This window comes from Anomaloglossus baeobatrachus, unplaced genomic scaffold (assembly GCF_048569485.1).
Source record: "Anomaloglossus baeobatrachus isolate aAnoBae1 unplaced genomic scaffold, aAnoBae1.hap1 Scaffold_2998, whole genome shotgun sequence".
In the NCBI taxonomy this organism is placed as follows: Eukaryota; Metazoa; Chordata; class Amphibia; order Anura; family Aromobatidae; genus Anomaloglossus; species Anomaloglossus baeobatrachus.
The window spans coordinates 67,340-86,427 of record NW_027442429.1 but is presented as its reverse complement, the minus strand read 5'-3'; the positions used below and the strand labels follow the sequence as shown (position 1 = coordinate 86,427).

The 19,088-nt window shown below is 48.8% G+C and overlaps 9 non-coding genes and 2 pseudogenes across 9 annotated transcripts; all 11 read right to left on the bottom strand.

Annotated features, from left to right (window-relative positions):
- Nucleotides 1-3,357: 3,357 nt before the first annotated feature.
- LOC142268316 (U2 spliceosomal RNA) lies at nucleotides 3,358-3,447 on the bottom strand (annotated as a pseudogene).
- Nucleotides 3,448-4,834: 1,387 nt separating this feature from the next.
- On the bottom strand, nucleotides 4,835-5,027 carry LOC142268302 (U2 spliceosomal RNA). Its single transcript, XR_012734045.1, has one exon. It is a non-coding gene; the product is annotated as a U2 spliceosomal RNA (small nuclear RNA).
- A 688-nt stretch (nucleotides 5,028-5,715) lies between these two features.
- LOC142268318 (U2 spliceosomal RNA) lies at nucleotides 5,716-5,842 on the bottom strand (annotated as a pseudogene).
- A 1,387-nt stretch (nucleotides 5,843-7,229) lies between these two features.
- On the bottom strand, nucleotides 7,230-7,420 carry LOC142268349 (U2 spliceosomal RNA). Its single transcript, XR_012734078.1, has one exon. It is a non-coding gene; the product is annotated as a U2 spliceosomal RNA (small nuclear RNA).
- A 1,387-nt stretch (nucleotides 7,421-8,807) lies between these two features.
- LOC142268348 (U2 spliceosomal RNA) lies at nucleotides 8,808-8,998 on the bottom strand. The gene has a single exon (XR_012734077.1). It is a non-coding gene; the product is annotated as a U2 spliceosomal RNA (small nuclear RNA).
- Nucleotides 8,999-10,385: 1,387 nt separating this feature from the next.
- Nucleotides 10,386-10,576, bottom strand: LOC142268347 (U2 spliceosomal RNA). The gene has a single exon (XR_012734076.1). It is a non-coding gene; the product is annotated as a U2 spliceosomal RNA (small nuclear RNA).
- Nucleotides 10,577-11,963: 1,387 nt separating this feature from the next.
- Nucleotides 11,964-12,154, bottom strand: LOC142268346 (U2 spliceosomal RNA). The gene has a single exon (XR_012734075.1). It is a non-coding gene; the product is annotated as a U2 spliceosomal RNA (small nuclear RNA).
- Nucleotides 12,155-13,540: 1,386 nt separating this feature from the next.
- LOC142268298 (U2 spliceosomal RNA) lies at nucleotides 13,541-13,732 on the bottom strand. Its single transcript, XR_012734044.1, has one exon. It is a non-coding gene; the product is annotated as a U2 spliceosomal RNA (small nuclear RNA).
- A 1,392-nt stretch (nucleotides 13,733-15,124) lies between these two features.
- LOC142268297 (U2 spliceosomal RNA) lies at nucleotides 15,125-15,316 on the bottom strand. The gene has a single exon (XR_012734043.1). It is a non-coding gene; the product is annotated as a U2 spliceosomal RNA (small nuclear RNA).
- Nucleotides 15,317-16,702: 1,386 nt separating this feature from the next.
- On the bottom strand, nucleotides 16,703-16,893 carry LOC142268345 (U2 spliceosomal RNA). The gene has a single exon (XR_012734074.1). It is a non-coding gene; the product is annotated as a U2 spliceosomal RNA (small nuclear RNA).
- Nucleotides 16,894-18,280: 1,387 nt separating this feature from the next.
- Nucleotides 18,281-18,471, bottom strand: LOC142268343 (U2 spliceosomal RNA). The gene has a single exon (XR_012734073.1). It is a non-coding gene; the product is annotated as a U2 spliceosomal RNA (small nuclear RNA).
- Between the last annotated feature and the right edge of the window lie 617 nt (nucleotides 18,472-19,088).

Here is a 19,088-nt window from a genome sequence, read left to right as displayed (position 1 = left end):
GGTGATGGGACGCCAATTCTTCAGGTCGCACCTCTCTCCTTTACGCTTGTACAGGATCGTGACCATTCCTTCCCTCAGAGATGGAGGCATTCTGCCCTCCACCACCATCTCCTCATACAGCCCTAACAGGTCTGGACAGATTAGGTCTCCCAGCGCTACATAGAGCTCTGCTGGGAGGCCGTCACTGCCCGGTGTCCTGCCAGAACTAAAGGATTTGGCGGCCGAGAGCAGCTCGTCCACCGTCAGAGGAACATCCATGGCCGCCGCGTCTGCAGGGTCAAGATGGTTAGTGATACCTGACAGGAACTTATCGGCGGCCTCGGGGTCAGTAGCCTTGCGGGCGTAGAGTTCACTGTAGAAGTCGCTGACGACCTTCATCACGTTCTCTTTCCCGCGTCGCATGCTTCCACTCTCGTCTCGTAGTTCATTCATGGGCGTGTGACCGGCGTGGAGTTTCCTGAAAAAGAACGAGTTACATTTCTCACCCTTCTCCAGGTTCTCCACTTTGGAACGGAAGACAATTCGCTCGGACTCCTCCTCGAAGTGCCTTTTCAGGCTCCTCTTAGTCTCCTCCAGCTCCTCTCTCACGTCCCAGCCGCATCGAAGAAGGTCCTGCAGGGAACGCAGCTCACGCTGGAGTCTCCTGAAGTCCCTCCTCTTCAGACCCGCCTGTTGTTGACTCTTTGCCTGAAAGAAGAAACGGAACTCGAGTTTAACGTATTCCCACCAGTCAGAAACAGACTGGAAGCCCGCCTTGTAGGCCCGCCACGTGGAGTAGGCAGCTCTAAGCTCCTCCAGAATCTCACCCTTTTCCAGCAGAGAGCAGTTCAGCTTCCAGGAGCCCGGGCCAATGGGGAAGCCATGGCCCAGCACACCTTGAAAGTGAATGGCTCTGTGGTCAGAGAAGAAGCAGGGGACCATCGAGTGCCCACTCCGCCCAACCGCCTGAGAGGTAAACACAAAGTCAATCCTGGAACGCAGCGAGCCATCGGATCGGCACCATGAATAGTTCACGGATCCGTGTCCGATGGAGCCAACAACGTCCACAAGAGAGGCTTCGGTCACCATCTCAATGAGCAGTTTGGATGTGACGTCCAACTTGGCAGCCGTTCCAGAACTGCGTCCATCCTCCTCAATCGGGCAGTTGAAATCCCCGGCCATCACTACCGTCCTGGCGGTAGCGAGCTGAGGGCGCAGGGCTTGGAGGAGCTCCAGTCGATCGCTCTTCACAGGAGAAGCATACACATTGATGAACCTGACAGGTTCTCCCGCCCAGGTGCCATCCACGAGCAGTAACCTGCCGCAGACGATTTCCTGAACAGAGTCCAATGTGAAGGCGCTTCCCCTGATCAGCACGGCGACCCCCGCGGACCTACAGTCGCCTCCGCCGGACCAGTAGGATGGGCCATGGGTCCACTCCCTGGCCAGATGGTTGAAGGACCTAGAGGAGGGAAGGGAGCATTCCTGCAGGAAAAATACATCACTAGACTGAGTGTTAAGGAACGCAAAAATTGTCTGACGTCGGAACTTGTCTCTGATGCTCCTAACATTAATGGAAAAGATGTTAATGTTAGCAGTCATTGGAGGAAAGAGAAAGTTAGCGCAGGCGGTGTGCCTTAGTTACCACTCCGGTCTGGCGGTTCTTCCTCTTTGGCACCTGCTGGTAAGGGTATCTCCAGCAGACCCTCTTCTTCTAGCTGATCGAGCAGGGATGGTGCCTCAGTGGCTTCCGACTCCTCCATTTCTTCTTCGGCCACAAGGGACTCCACCATCTGCTCCAACACGTCCGGTTCTGGGAGGAGGCCATCCTCCTCTTCCTGGGGTGGATTGGGATCCACAATGAACAGCTTGGAAGGTTCTGCGACAGGACTATCTTCCACCTTCCTTTTCCTTTGGCCTGTACCTGAGGAGACAAGAGCTGGAAAATCCTCCTCGGTGAAAAGTGCAAGAGTGCTGAGGTCCTCTGCTCTCATGGTCTGGGGAGGGAGAGTGGGCTTTGGGGGGGGGGTGAGGAGACCAACTGAGGAGTAGGGAAATGAGGTGGAGGTAGTGGAATCCTCAGTAGGGTTGGCCGGGGGGGGAGGGGTTTGGACAGGGGTGACAGGGGGGGGGACCAGGGAGGGGGCAACAGTTTTCTTACCCTTTTTCCTGGACTCCGTGGCTGCTGGGGCATCGGCTGGAGCCACGGTCGCCGGGTTCTTGGCCGCCTTGTCCTTGGCCTCTGTGGCCTTGGTCGTAGCTGCCTTGGTCGACGAAGCTGTGACTACCCGATACTGGGTCACCGCGGCAACCCTTGCCCAGGATTTCTCCCGCTGTGGGCAGTCCTTGTAAAGGTGGTCCGCCTGTCCACATAGGTTGCAAGTCTTCTTCTTTGGGCAGTCCTTGGAGCTGTGTCCCGTCACCCGGCAAACCCTGCAGGCGTCCTCCTTGCAGGTCTTCATCGAATGCCCTTTCCCGCCACATTTCCTGCAGTTGTGTGGCATGTCCGGGTAGTAGATGAGACCAAAGGAGTTTCCCAGAGAGAATGTCGGGGGCAGGTGCTGGAGACCATCCTCGGATGCTGGTTCCCTGTAGAGTCGAACGGTTACTGACCACTTACCCGTCCAGAATCCGTTGCCGTTAAGGATGTGGGATGGCTCCCTCACCACTGTGCAGAGACGTCCCAGGAACGTGGAGATGTCTCTTCCTGGGGTGTGCGGGTTCCGCATGGAGACCGTGATCCTCTTCTCATCCCTCTGTATAGGACAGGATCCTAAAAAAGAATGAAAAGGGGAGTCCGGCATCGCTGCGTTCATCGCCTCCCAGTATCTCCTGCAGGCATTCACCGTGGCAAAGGTTACCAGAAAAATGCCAGTCATGAAGGTCTGGACACTCAGGGTTTCCGCCCTGGAGAAGCCCTGATCCAGAATCATCTTCTTGCAGAACACGTCGCTGGACATGTCCGGCAACCTACCATCCACCGCCTTTAGCTTCAGGGCGACCGTCTGCCGCATCCAAGGCTCCAGGGTTGGAGCCTTTTCAGGCGGCGTCCGGGCTCCCTCCGGCTGGCTGGCGTCGGAGGTAGGGGCCTCTTGGGCCGAAGAAGCCTCTGGATGAGCCTTCCTGGAGGTCCCTGGGTCCTGAGCCTTCTTGGCTGCCTTCTCTGGCTTGCTTGCCATGGCTGGTTCCTGCTTGAGTTCCCGGAGCTGGATCTTGGATTCTTCTCCGGGTGTCTTCTCCCGCTGTGTTCCTCCTCGAAGTTCCTCTGGTCTCCCCAAGTCTTCTCCGAGCCTTCGTCTTCTTGCTTCTTTCTGCCAAGCTCTTCTTCCGTCCGATCTCCCTCTTCCGGTCTCGGCTGGGCTTCGGAGCTCGTCTCCCTGATCGTATCTCGTCAAGTGTAGCTAGCTCAGTTTGTTCTGATAAGAACAGATACTACACTTGATCTTAGCCAAAAGGCCGAGAAGCGATAACCAGAATTGGTTTGGGCCTCGAGTGGCACCCTGGCCTATGCCGGACACATCTTAGGGAGAGAGAGCGAGAGGGAGACAAACCCACGCCTACACAAGACATTTTGTCACCCAAGCCAACCCTTGAAAAGGCTGCTTTGCAGAGCCAAAACAAGAAGAATGGTGCGTTTTGCAGCCGCCGCCCACTGCAATGAATCTGAATAACTCCTCCTTTAGGGCGCAAGCAACTCCCCTCCCCCTTGCAGTCTTTCCAATTCACGATACAAAAAGACGGACAGGACAGGTTGCCTGACTTTCCGTCACTGCCACCCTTTGCCATCCTTACCCGTAGAAAGCCCTTTCATCATCCCCAAACCCTAATCTTTTCCCTTTCCTTCCCAGCCCCCAAACCCTGCCCTCTGTACCTTTCTCACCACCCGCTTCCCTTCTCCTGTCATCCCCCTACCACCCGGGAAAAAAAGAGATTGCCCCCTCCTTCCACTAGCCCACCCTCCCACCCAAAGAACAACTTCTTCTGCGCAGCTTGTTTTCTAGGCAGCAGCGCTATTGTGATGTCATCGGGGGGCATTGTGACAAGCCGCCAGTGTTCCGTCTCTTCATGTTGTGCACAGTTCAAACGGAAAATACATCAACAGGCAGACTACAGAAAAGCTTACTATCAAAGGTTAGAGGGGGGCTTTCTCAGAGGGCTTTTTACAGTTTTTCTATTCCCAATTAGCCGTTTAAGTGTACTTATTGAAAGTAGTAATTCTTTCATAGGCCGCCCTTTCTTAGTATTTGACGTTCCTTATATTGCGGTATGAGGCTTCGCAGTAGGTTGCAAACATTCATCACCCATGACTTTCCCCAATTGAGCTCAGAAGCTCAATGTCTATCATGACCTCTCTTTTAGAATGTCCAAGAGCAAGCAAACTATTCCTCCAGGAGAGGGCGCCAACAGACTACTAAAGAGATCATCATTACTCAAAGAAAACCCCAAAAACCAATGCATGATAGGAATAAACAGGTAACTTTCTTTGGAGTGGAAGCGGAGAGATCGCACCAGATGCCAATTCTAGATGTTATCACACCTGTGGTCACTGCAGCAGCAGGTGAATCCACTTTGTCCAAAAGGGATCTATTCCATTCAATTGCAAATGATCTAGATAAGACAGAGAACTGCAGCACGGGGACATAGCCGAGTTGGTCAGGTTGAGTGGTGATGAGTTTGCTATTTGGATGAATAAAGAAAGTCAAAAGTGTGAAAGATAAAAAACAAAAGGAGGAAGTGTGAAAAGTGAATGGGCCAAATTGAGGTGCATATGAAGACGTATGCTTTCTTCCAATTCATTAAATCGGGCTAATATGAATCAGGTGAATTGAGTTCTGCTTTTGGAAACTGGGTTAAGAAGGGGTGCACCGTTCCTGGAGGTACTGCAATACCAGGTCAATGCGTGGAGTGGACAGAGCAAGCTCTTTTTCCATCTCCCTGTTCTAAAAATCCATTTAATATATGGTCCCCAGATAGGGGACGTATCAGATATTAAACTGATAAGAACAGATTTTTGATTTAATGAAGCTTTCCAAAGCACCGCAAAAAATGCATGACCGAAGTCACACCAAAAACAGTGCAAAGGCTAGGATTCGTGTGGACCCCTCCGTGAGGAGAGGGTCCCCAAAAATCAACCCCGTCCCTCCGAGCCAGAAGGCCACAGCAAGGGTCAGGGATCTTCGGTGCTCCCCCAAGCCGAAGCCTGGTTGAGCCTTGTCGTTGCTCCCAGCGTCCACCCAGGCATCTTACCCAAGTGGAGTAGAGAGCTACTAGTTGTTGGTTTCGCAGCCGAAACTGCCCGGACCGTCAACCGGTGTTGGTTTCTCAGCCCAAGGCTAACCGGACCTCCAACCGGGTGTTGGTTTCTCAGCCGAAGCTGACCCGGACCTCCAACCGGGTGTTGGTTTCTCAGCCGAAGCTGACCCAGACCTCCAACCGGGTGTTGGTTTCTCAGCCGAAGCTGACCCGGACCTCCAACCGGGTGTTGGTTTCTCAGCCCAAAGCTGAACGGACCTCCAACCATGATTATAAAAATTTCCCTTCCTAGCCAGAAGGCCGGGATAGAGCAATATGCTCAGAAAGTATGAAAGGGCAAGGTACGGTGTGCTACAGAGCCCAAGGCTCGCCGGGGTCCCAAGCCAGCAAGCTCAGACTCACTCCAGGGTCGTCAGTCCTGGGGCACATTGCACCATAGCCCCCACACTTACTCAGTCTAATAGCCTCGATCCTGGTAGGGCCATGTTTTCCTCTAGATGAATATACTATACATCAAGAGTACTAGCAAGCGCAACCTTCCAGTGTGCATTGCATCTGCCGAGCCTCACAGATACTACACTTGATCTTAGCCAAAAGGCCGAGAAGCGATAACCAGAATTGGTTTGGGCCTCGAGTGGCACCCTGGCCTATGCCGGACACATCTTAGGGAGAGAGAGCGAGAGGGAGACAAACCCACGCCTACACAAGACATTTTGTCACCCAAGCCAACCCTTGAAAAGGCTGCTTTGCAGAGCCAAAACAAGAAGAATGGTGCGTTTTGCAGCCGCCGCCCACTGCAATGAATCTGAATAACTCCTCCTTTAGGGCGCAAGCAACTCCCCTCCCCCTTGCAGTCTTTCCAATTCACGATACAAAAAGACGGACAGGACAGGTTGCCTGACTTTCCGTCACTGCCACCCTTTGCCATCCTTACCCGTAGAAAGCCCTTTCATCATCCCCAAACCCTAATCTTTTCCCTTTCCTTCCCAGCCCCCAAACCCTGCCCTCTGTACCTTTCTCACCACCCGCTTCCCTTCTCCTGTCATCCCCCTACCACCCGGGAAAAAAAGAGATTGCCCCCTCCTTCCACTAGCCCACCCTCCCACCCAAAGAACAACTTCTTCTGCGCAGCTTGTTTTCTAGGCAGCAGCGCTATTGTGATGTCATCGGGGGGCATTGTGACAAGCCGCCAGTGTTCCGTCTCTTCATGTTGTGCACAGTTCAAACGGAAAATACATCAACAGGCAGACTACAGAAAAGCTTACTATCAAAGGTTAGAGGGGGGCTTTCTCAGAGGGCTTTTTACAGTTTTTCTATTCCCAATTAGCCGTTTAAGTGTACTTATTGAAAGTAGTAATTCTTTCATAGGCCGCCCTTTCTTAGTATTTGACGTTCCTTATATTGCGGTATGAGGCTTCGCAGTAGGTTGCAAACATTCATCACCCATGACTTTCCCCAATTGAGCTCAGAAGCTCAATGTCTATCATGACCTCTCTTTTAGAATGTCCAAGAGCAAGCAAACTATTCCTCCAGGAGAGGGCGCCAACAGACTACTAAAGAGATCATCATTACTCAAAGAAAACCCCAAAAACCAATGCATGATAGGAATAAACAGGTAACTTTCTTTGGAGTGGAAGCGGAGAGATCGCACCAGATGCCAATTCTAGATGTTATCACACCTGTGGTCACTGCAGCAGCAGGTGAATCCACTTTGTCCAAAAGGGATCTATTCCATTCAATTGCAAATGATCTAGATAAGACAGAGAACTGCAGCACGGGGACATAGCCGAGTTGGTCAGGTTGAGTGGTGATGAGTTTGCTATTTGGATGAATAAAGAAAGTCAAAAGTGTGAAAGATAAAAAACAAAAGGAGGAAGTGTGAAAAGTGAATGGGCCAAATTGAGGTGCATATGAAGACGTATGCTTTCTTCCAATTCATTAAATCGGGCTAATATGAATCAGGTGAATTGAGTTCTGCTTTTGGAAACTGGGTTAAGAAGGGGTGCACCGTTCCTGGAGGTACTGCAATACCAGGTCAATGCGTGGAGTGGACAGAGCAAGCTCTTTTTCCATCTCCCTGTTCTAAAAATCCATTTAATATATGGTCCCCAGATAGGGGACGTATCAGATATTAAACTGATAAGAACAGATACTACACTTGATCTTAGCCAAAAGGCCGAGAAGCGATAACCAGAATTGGTTTGGGCCTCGAGTGGCACCCTGGCCTATGCCGGACACATCTTAGGGAGAGAGAGCGAGAGGGAGACAAACCCACGCCTACACAAGACATTTTGTCACCCAAGCCAACCCTTGAAAAGGCTGCTTTGCAGAGCCAAAACAAGAAGAATGGTGCGTTTTGCAGCCGCCGCCCACTGCAATGAATCTGAATAACTCCTCCTTTAGGGCGCAAGCAACTCCCCTCCCCCTTGCAGTCTTTCCAATTCACGATACAAAAAGACGGACAGGACAGGTTGCCTGACTTTCCGTCACTGCCACCCTTTGCCATCCTTACCCGTAGAAAGCCCTTTCATCATCCCCAAACCCTAATCTTTTCCCTTTCCTTCCCAGCCCCCAAACCCTGCCCTCTGTACCTTTCTCACCACCCGCTTCCCTTCTCCTGTCATCCCCCTACCACCCGGGAAAAAAAGAGATTGCCCCCTCCTTCCACTAGCCCACCCTCCCACCCAAAGAACAACTTCTTCTGCGCAGCTTGTTTTCTAGGCAGCAGCGCTATTGTGATGTCATCGGGGGGCATTGTGACAAGCCGCCAGTGTTCCGTCTCTTCATGTTGTGCACAGTTCAAACGGAAAATACATCAACAGGCAGACTACAGAAAAGCTTACTATCAAAGGTTAGAGGGGGGCTTTCTCAGAGGGCTTTTTACAGTTTTTCTATTCCCAATTAGCCGTTTAAGTGTACTTATTGAAAGTAGTAATTCTTTCATAGGCCGCCCTTTCTTAGTATTTGACGTTCCTTATATTGCGGTATGAGGCTTCGCAGTAGGTTGCAAACATTCATCACCCATGACTTTCCCCAATTGAGCTCAGAAGCTCAATGTCTATCATGACCTCTCTTTTAGAATGTCCAAGAGCAAGCAAACTATTCCTCCAGGAGAGGGCGCCAACAGACTACTAAAGAGATCATCATTACTCAAAGAAAACCCCAAAAACCAATGCATGATAGGAATAAACAGGTAACTTTCTTTGGAGTGGAAGCGGAGAGATCGCACCAGATGCCAATTCTAGATGTTATCACACCTGTGGTCACTGCAGCAGCAGGTGAATCCACTTTGTCCAAAAGGGATCTATTCCATTCAATTGCAAATGATCTAGATAAGACAGAGAACTGCAGCACGGGGACATAGCCGAGTTGGTCAGGTTGAGTGGTGATGAGTTTGCTATTTGGATGAATAAAGAAAGTCAAAAGTGTGAAAGATAAAAAACAAAAGGAGGAAGTGTGAAAAGTGAATGGGCCAAATTGAGGTGCATATGAAGACGTATGCTTTCTTCCAATTCATTAAATCGGGCTAATATGAATCAGGTGAATTGAGTTCTGCTTTTGGAAACTGGGTTAAGAAGGGGTGCACCGTTCCTGGAGGTACTGCAATACCAGGTCAATGCGTGGAGTGGACAGAGCAAGCTCTTTTTCCATCTCCCTGTTCTAAAAATCCATTTAATATATGGTCCCCAGATAGGGGACGTATCAGATATTAAACTGATAAGAACAGATACTACACTTGATCTTAGCCAAAAGGCCGAGAAGCGATAACCAGAATTGGTTTGGGCCTCGAGTGGCACCCTGGCCTATGCCGGACACATCTTAGGGAGAGAGAGCGAGAGGGAGACAAACCCACGCCTACACAAGACATTTTGTCACCCAAGCCAACCCTTGAAAAGGCTGCTTTGCAGAGCCAAAACAAGAAGAATGGTGCGTTTTGCAGCCGCCGCCCACTGCAATGAATCTGAATAACTCCTCCTTTAGGGCGCAAGCAACTCCCCTCCCCCTTGCAGTCTTTCCAATTCACGATACAAAAAGACGGACAGGACAGGTTGCCTGACTTTCCGTCACTGCCACCCTTTGCCATCCTTACCCGTAGAAAGCCCTTTCATCATCCCCAAACCCTAATCTTTTCCCTTTCCTTCCCAGCCCCCAAACCCTGCCCTCTGTACCTTTCTCACCACCCGCTTCCCTTCTCCTGTCATCCCCCTACCACCCGGGAAAAAAAGAGATTGCCCCCTCCTTCCACTAGCCCACCCTCCCACCCAAAGAACAACTTCTTCTGCGCAGCTTGTTTTCTAGGCAGCAGCGCTATTGTGATGTCATCGGGGGGCATTGTGACAAGCCGCCAGTGTTCCGTCTCTTCATGTTGTGCACAGTTCAAACGGAAAATACATCAACAGGCAGACTACAGAAAAGCTTACTATCAAAGGTTAGAGGGGGGCTTTCTCAGAGGGCTTTTTACAGTTTTTCTATTCCCAATTAGCCGTTTAAGTGTACTTATTGAAAGTAGTAATTCTTTCATAGGCCGCCCTTTCTTAGTATTTGACGTTCCTTATATTGCGGTATGAGGCTTCGCAGTAGGTTGCAAACATTCATCACCCATGACTTTCCCCAATTGAGCTCAGAAGCTCAATGTCTATCATGACCTCTCTTTTAGAATGTCCAAGAGCAAGCAAACTATTCCTCCAGGAGAGGGCGCCAACAGACTACTAAAGAGATCATCATTACTCAAAGAAAACCCCAAAAACCAATGCATGATAGGAATAAACAGGTAACTTTCTTTGGAGTGGAAGCGGAGAGATCGCACCAGATGCCAATTCTAGATGTTATCACACCTGTGGTCACTGCAGCAGCAGGTGAATCCACTTTGTCCAAAAGGGATCTATTCCATTCAATTGCAAATGATCTAGATAAGACAGAGAACTGCAGCACGGGGACATAGCCGAGTTGGTCAGGTTGAGTGGTGATGAGTTTGCTATTTGGATGAATAAAGAAAGTCAAAAGTGTGAAAGATAAAAAACAAAAGGAGGAAGTGTGAAAAGTGAATGGGCCAAATTGAGGTGCATATGAAGACGTATGCTTTCTTCCAATTCATTAAATCGGGCTAATATGAATCAGGTGAATTGAGTTCTGCTTTTGGAAACTGGGTTAAGAAGGGGTGCACCGTTCCTGGAGGTACTGCAATACCAGGTCAATGCGTGGAGTGGACAGAGCAAGCTCTTTTTCCATCTCCCTGTTCTAAAAATCCATTTAATATATGGTCCCCAGATAGGGGACGTATCAGATATTAAACTGATAAGAACAGATACTACACTTGATCTTAGCCAAAAGGCCGAGAAGCGATAACCAGAATTGGTTTGGGCCTCGAGTGGCACCCTGGCCTATGCCGGACACATCTTAGGGAGAGAGAGCGAGAGGGAGACAAACCCACGCCTACACAAGACATTTTGTCACCCAAGCCAACCCTTGAAAAGGCTGCTTTGCAGAGCCAAAACAAGAAGAATGGTGCGTTTTGCAGCCGCCGCCCACTGCAATGAATCTGAATAACTCCTCCTTTAGGGCGCAAGCAACTCCCCTCCCCCTTGCAGTCTTTCCAATTCACGATACAAAAAGACGGACAGGACAGGTTGCCTGACTTTCCGTCACTGCCACCCTTTGCCATCCTTACCCGTAGAAAGCCCTTTCATCATCCCCAAACCCTAATCTTTTCCCTTTCCTTCCCAGCCCCCAAACCCTGCCCTCTGTACCTTTCTCACCACCCGCTTCCCTTCTCCTGTCATCCCCCTACCACCCGGGAAAAAAAGAGATTGCCCCCTCCTTCCACTAGCCCACCCTCCCACCCAAAGAACAACTTCTTCTGCGCAGCTTGTTTTCTAGGCAGCAGCGCTATTGTGATGTCATCGGGGGGCATTGTGACAAGCCGCCAGTGTTCCGTCTCTTCATGTTGTGCACAGTTCAAACGGAAAATACATCAACAGGCAGACTACAGAAAAGCTTACTATCAAAGGTTAGAGGGGGGCTTTCTCAGAGGGCTTTTTACAGTTTTTCTATTCCCAATTAGCCGTTTAAGTGTACTTATTGAAAGTAGTAATTCTTTCATAGGCCGCCCTTTCTTAGTATTTGACGTTCCTTATATTGCGGTATGAGGCTTCGCAGTAGGTTGCAAACATTCATCACCCATGACTTTCCCCAATTGAGCTCAGAAGCTCAATGTCTATCATGACCTCTCTTTTAGAATGTCCAAGAGCAAGCAAACTATTCCTCCAGGAGAGGGCGCCAACAGACTACTAAAGAGATCATCATTACTCAAAGAAAACCCCAAAAACCAATGCATGATAGGAATAAACAGGTAACTTTCTTTGGAGTGGAAGCGGAGAGATCGCACCAGATGCCAATTCTAGATGTTATCACACCTGTGGTCACTGCAGCAGCAGGTGAATCCACTTTGTCCAAAAGGGATCTATTCCATTCAATTGCAAATGATCTAGATAAGACAGAGAACTGCAGCACGGGGACATAGCCGAGTTGGTCAGGTTGAGTGGTGATGAGTTTGCTATTTGGATGAATAAAGAAAGTCAAAAGTGTGAAAGATAAAAAACAAAAGGAGGAAGTGTGAAAAGTGAATGGGCCAAATTGAGGTGCATATGAAGACGTATGCTTTCTTCCAATTCATTAAATCGGGCTAATATGAATCAGGTGAATTGAGTTCTGCTTTTGGAAACTGGGTTAAGAAGGGGTGCACCGTTCCTGGAGGTACTGCAATACCAGGTCAATGCGTGGAGTGGACAGAGCAAGCTCTTTTTCCATCTCCCTGTTCTAAAAATCCATTTAATATATGGTCCCCAGATAGGGGACGTATCAGATATTAAACTGATAAGAACAGATACTACACTTGATCTTAGCCAAAAGGCCGAGAAGCGATAACCAGAATTGGTTTGGGCCTCGAGTGGCACCCTGGCCTATGCCGGACACATCTTAGGGAGAGAGAGCGAGAGGGAGACAAACCCACGCCTACACAAGACATTTTGTCACCCAAGCCAACCCTTGAAAAGGCTGCTTTGCAGAGCCAAAACAAGAAGAATGGTGCGTTTTGCAGCCGCCGCCCACTGCAATGAATCTGAATAACTCCTCCTTTAGGGCGCAAGCAACTCCCCTCCCCCTTGCAGTCTTTCCAATTCACGATACAAAAAGACGGACAGGACAGGTTGCCTGACTTTCCGTCACTGCCACCCTTTGCCATCCTTACCCGTAGAAAGCCCTTTCATCATCCCCAAACCCTAATCTTTTCCCTTTCCTTCCCAGCCCCCAAACCCTGCCCTCTGTACCTTTCTCACCACCCGCTTCCCTTCTCCTGTCATCCCCCTACCACCCGGGAAAAAAAGAGATTGCCCCCTCCTTCCACTAGCCCACCCTCCCACCCAAAGAACAACTTCTTCTGCGCAGCTTGTTTTCTAGGCAGCAGCGCTATTGTGATGTCATCGGGGGGCATTGTGACACAGCCGCCAGTGTTCCGTCTCTTCATGTTGTGCACAGTTCAAACGGAAAATACATCAACAGGCAGACTACAGAAAAGCTTACTATCAAGGTTAGAGGGGGGCTTTCTCAGAGGGCTTTTTACAGTTTTTCTATTCCAATTAGCCGTTTAAGTGTACTTATTGAAAGTAGTAATTCTTTCATAGGCCGCCCTTTCTTAGTATTTGACGTTCCTTATATTGCGGTATGAGGCTTCGCAGTAGGTTGCAAACATTCATCACCCATGACTTTCCCCAATTGAGCTCAGAAGCTCAATGTCTATCATGACCTCTCTTTTTAGAATGTCCAAGAGCAAGCAAACTATTCCTCCAGGAGAGGGCGCCAACAGACTACTAAAGAGATCACTATTACTCAAAGAAAACCCCAAAAACCAATGCATGATAGGAATAACAGGTAACTTTCTTTGGAGTGGAAGCGGAGAGATCGCACCAGATGCCAATTCTAGATGTTATCACACCTGTGGTCCACTGCAGCAGCAGGTGAATCCACTTTGTCCAAAAGGGATCTATTCATTCAATTGCAAATGATCTAGATAAGACAAGAGAACTGCAGCACGGGACATAGCCGAGTTGGTCAGGTTGAGTGGTGATGAGTTTGCTATTTGGATGAATAAAGAAAGTCAAAAGTGTGAAAGATAAAAAACAAAAGGAGGAAGTGTGAAAAGTGAATGGGCCAAATTGAGGTGCATATGAAGACGTATGCTTTCTTCCACTTCATTAAATCGGGCTAATATGAATCAGGTGAATTGAGTTCTGCTTTTGGAAACTGGGTTAAGAAGGGGTGCACCGTTCCTGGAGGTACTGACAATACCAGGTCAATGCGTGGAGTGGACAGAGCAAGCTCTTTTTCCATCTCCCTGTTCTAAAAATCCATTTAATATATGGTCCCCAGATAGGGGACGTATCAGATATTAAACTGATAAGAACAGATACTACACTTGATCTTAGCCAAAAGGCCGAGAAGCGATAACCAGAATTGGTTTGGGCCTCGAGTGGCACCCTGGGCCTATGCCGGACACATCTTAGGAGAGAGAGCGAGAGGGAGACAAACCACGCCTACACAAGACATTTTGTCACCCCAAGCCAACCCTTGAAAAGGTGGCTTTGCAGAGCCAAAACAAGAAGAATGGTGCGTTTGTGCAGCCGCCCGCCCACTGCAATGAATCTGAATAACTCCCTCCTTTAGGCGCAAGCCAACTCCCCCTCCCCCTTGCAGTCTTTCCAATTCACGATACAAAAAGACGGACAGGACAGGTTGCCTGACTTTCCGTCACTGCCACCCTTTGCCATCCTTACCCGTAGAAAGCCCTTTCATCATCCCCCAAACCCTAATCTTTTCCCTTTCCTTCCCAGCCCCCAAACCCTGCCCTCTGTACCTTTCTCACCACCCGCTTCCCTTCTCCTGTCATCCCCCTACCACCCGGGAAAAAAAGAGATTGCCCCCTCCTTCCACTAGCCCACCCTCCCACCCAAAGAACAACTTCTTCTGCGCAGCTTGTTTTCTAGGCAGCAGCGCTATTGTGATGTCAGTCGGGGGGCATTGTGACAAGCCGCCCAGTGTTCCGTCTCTTCATGTTGTGCACAGTTCAAACGAAAATACATCAACAGCAGACTACAGAAAAGCTTACTATCAAAGGTTAGAGGGGGGCTTTCTCAGAGGGCTTTTTACAGTTTTTCTATTCCAATTAGCCGTTTAAGTGTACTTATTGAAAGTAGTAATTCTTTCATAGGCCCGCCCTATTCTTAGTATTTGACGTTCCTTATATTGCGGTATGAGGCTTCGCAGTAGGTTGCAAACATTCATCACCCATGACTTTCCCAATTGAGCTCAGAAGCTCAATGTCTATCATGACCTCTCTTTTAGAATGTCCCAAGAGCAAGCAAACTATTCCTCAGGAGGAGGGCGCCAACAGACTACTAAAGAGATCATCATTACTCAAAGAAAACCCCAAAAACCCATGCATGATAGGAATAAACAGGTAACTTTCTTTGGAGTGGAAGCGGAGAGATCGCACCAGATGCCAATTCTAGATGTTATCACACTGTGGTCACTGCAGCAGCAGGTGAATCCACTTTGTCCAAAGGGATCTATTCCATTCAATTGCAAATGATCTAGATAAGACCAGAGAACTGCAGCACGGGGACATAGCCGAGTTTGGTCAGGTTGAGTGGTGATGAGTTTGCTATTTGGATGAATAAAGAAAGTCAAAGTGTGAAAGATAAAAAACAAAAAGGAGGAAGTGTGAAAAGTGAATGGGCAAATTGAGGTGCATATGAAGACGTATGCTTTCTTCCAATTCATTAAATCGGGCTAATATGAATCAGGTGAATTGAGTTCTGCTTTTGGAAACTGGGTTAAGAAGGGGTGCACCGTTCCTGGAGGTACTGCAATACCAGGTCAATGCGTGGAGTGGACAGAGCAAGCTCTTTTTCCATCTCCCTGTTCTAAAAATCCATTTAATATATGGGTCCCCAGATAGGGGACGTATCAGATATTAAACTGATAAGAACAGATACTACACTTGATCTTAGCCAAAAGGCCGAGAGCGGATAACCAGAATTGGTTTGGGCCTCGAGTGGCACCCTGGCCTAGCCGGGACACATCTTAGGGAGAGAGAGCGAGAGGGAGACAAACCCACGCCTACACAAGACATTTTGTCACCCAAGCCAACCCTTGAAAAGGCTGCTTTGCAGAGCCAAAACAAGAAGAATGGTGGCGTTTTGCAGCCGCCGCCCACTGCAATGAATCTGAATAACTCCTCCTTTAGGGCGCAAGCAACTCCCCTCCCCCTTGCAGTCTTTCCAATTCACGATACAAAAAGACGGACAGGACAGGTTGCCTGACTTTCCGTCACTGCCACCCTTTGCCATCCTTACCGTAGAAAGCCCTTTCATCATCCCCAAACCCTAATCTTTTCCCTTTCCTTCCCAGCCCCCAAACCCTGCCCTCTGTACCTTTCTCACCACCGCTTCCCTTCTCCTGTCATCCCCTACCACCCGGGAAAAAAAGAGATTGCCCCCTCCTTCCACTAGCCCACCCCTCCCACCCAAAGAACAACTTCTTCTGCGCAGCTTGTTTTCTAGGCAGCAGCGCTATTGTGATGTCATCGGGGGGCATAGTGACAAGCCGCCAGTGTTCCGTCTCTTCATGTTGTGCACAGTTCAAACGGAAAATACATCAACAGGCAGACTACAGAAAAGCTTACTATCAAAGGTTAGAGGGGGGCTTTCTCAGAGGGCTTTTTACAGTTTTTCTATTCCCAATTAGCCGTTTAAGTGTACTTATTGAAAGTAGTAATTCTTTCATAGGCCGCCCTTTCTTAGTATTTGACGTTCCTTATATTGCGGTATGAGGCTTCGCAGTAGGTTGCAAACATTCATCACCCATGACTGTCCCCAATTGAGCTCAGAAGCTCAATGTCTATCATGACCTCTCTTTTAGAATGTCCAAGAGCAAGCAAACTATTCCTCCAGGAGAGGGCGCCAACAGACTACTAAAGAGATCATCATTACTCAAAGAAAACCCCAAAAACCAATGCATGATAGGAATAAACAGGTAACTTTCTTTGGAGTGGAAGCGGAGAGATCGCACCAGATGCCAATTCTAGATGTTATCACACCTGTGGTCACTGCAGCAGCAGGTGAATCCACTTTGTCCAAAAGGGATCTATTCCATTCAATTGCAAATGATCTAGATAAGACAGAGAACTGCAGCACGGGGACATAGCCGAGTTGGTCAGGTTGAGTGGTGATGAGTTTGCTATTTGGATGAATAAAGAAAGTCAAAAGTGTGAAAGATAAAAAACAAAAGGAGGAAGTGTGAAAAGTGAATGGGCCAAATTGAGGTGCATATGAAGACGTATGCTTTCTTCCAATTCATTAAATCGGGCTAATATGAATCAGGTGAATTGAGTTCTGCTTTTGGAAACTGGGTTAAGAAGGGGTGCACCGTTCCTGGAGGTACTGCAATACCAGGTCAATGCGTGGAGTGGACAGAGCAAGCTCTTTTTCCATCTCCCTGTTCTAAAAATCCATTTAATATATGGTCCCCAGATAGGGGACGTATCAGATATTAAACTGATAAGAACAGATACTACACTTGATCTTAGCCAAAAGGCCGAGAAGCGATAACCAGAATTGGTTTGGGCCTCGAGTGGCACCCTGGCCTATGCCGGACACATCTTAGGGAGAGAGAGCGAGAGGGAGACAAACCCACGCCTACACAAGACATTTTGTCACCCAAGCCAACCCTTGAAAAGGCTGCTTTGCAGAGCCAAAACAAGAAGAATGGTGCGTTTTGCAGCCGCCGCCCACTGCAATGAATCTGAATAACTCCTCCTTTAGGGCGCAAGCAACTCCCCTCCCCCTTGCAGTCTTTCCAATTCACGATACAAAAAGACGGACAGGACAGGTTGCCTGACTTTCCGTCACTGCCACCCTTTGCCATCCTTACCCGTAGAAAGCCCTTTCATCATCCCCAAACCCTAATCTTTTCCCTTTCCTTCCCAGCCCCCAAACCCTGCCCTCTGTACCTTTCTCACCACCCGCTTCCCTTCTCCTGTCATCCCCCTACCACCCGGGAAAAAAAGAGATTGCCCCCTCCTTCCACTAGCCCACCCTCCCACCCAAAGAACAACTTCTTCTGCGCAGCTTGTTTTCTAGGCAGCAGCGCTATTGTGATGTCATCGGGGGGCATTGTGACAAGCCGCCAGTGTTCCGTCTCTTCATGTTGTGCACAGTTCAAACGGAAAATACATCAACAGGCAGACTACAGAAAAGCTTACTATCAAAGGTTAGAGGGGGGCTTTCTCAGAGGGCTTTTTACAGTTTTTCTATTCCCAATTAGCCGTTTAAGTGTACTTATTGAAAGTAGTAATTCTTTCATAGGCCGCCCTTTCTTAGTATTTGACGTTCCTTATATTGCGGTATGAGGCTTCGCAGTAGGTTGCAAACATTCATCACCCATGACTGTCCCCAATTGAGCTCAGAAGCTCAATGTCTATCATGACCTCTCTTTTAGAATGTCCAAGAGCAAGCAAACTATTCCTCCAGGAGAGGGCGCCAACAGACTACTAAAGAGATCATCATTACTCAAAGAAAACCCCAAAAACCAATGCATGATAGGAATAAACAGGTAACTTTCTTTGGAGTGGAAGCGGAGAGATCGCACCAGATGCCAATTCTAGATGTTATCACACCTGTGGTCACTGCAGCAGCAGGTGAATCCACTTTGTCCAAAAGGGATCTATTCCATTCAATTGCAAATGATCTAGATAAGACAGAGAACTGCAGCACGGGGACATAGCCGAGTTGGTCAGGTTGAGTGGTGATGAGTTTGCTATTTGGATGAATAAAGAAAGTCAAAAGTGTGAAAGATAAAAAACAAAAGGAGGAAGTGTGAAAAGTGAATGGGCCAAATTGAGGTGCATATGAAGACGTATGCTTTCTTCCAATTCATTAAATCGGGCTAATATGAATCAGGTGAATTGAGTTCTGCTTTTGGAAACTGGGTTAAGAAGGGGTGCACCGTTCCTGGAGGTACTGCAATACCAGGTCAATGCGTGGAGTGGACAGAGCAAGCTCTTTTTCCATCTCCCTGTTCTAAAAATCCATTTAATATATGGTCCCCAGATAGGGGACGTATCAGATATTAAACTGATAAGAACAGATACTACACTTGATCTTAGCCAAAAGGCCGAGAAGCGATAACCAGAATTGGTTTGGGCCTCGAGTGGCACCCTGGCCTATGCCGGACACATCTTAGGGAGAGAGAGCGAGAGGGAGACAAACCCACGCCTACACAAGACATTTTGTCACCCAAGCCAACCCTTGAAAAGGCTGCTTTGCAGAGCCAAAACAAGAAGAATGGTGCGTTTTGCAGCCGCCGCCCCCCACTGCAATGAATCTGAATAACTCCTCCTTTAGGGCGCAAGCAACTCCCCTCCCCCTTGCAGTCTTTCCAATTCACGATACAAAAAGACGGACAGGACAGGTTGCCTGACTTTCCGTCACTGCCACCCTTTGCCATCCTTACCCGTAGAAAGCCCTTTCATCATCCCCAAACCCTAATCTTTTCCCTTTCCTTCCCAGCCCCCAAACCCTGCCCTCTGTACCTTTCTCACCACCCGCTTCCCTTCTCCTGTCATCCCCCTACCACCCGGGAAAAAAAGAGATTGCCCCCTCCTTCCACTAGCCCACCCTCCCACCCAAAGAACAACTTCTTCTGCGCAGCTTGTTTTCTAGGCAGCAGCGCTATTGTGATGTCATCGGGGGGCATTGTGACAAGCCGCCAGTGTTCCGTCTCTTCATGTTGTGCACAGTTCA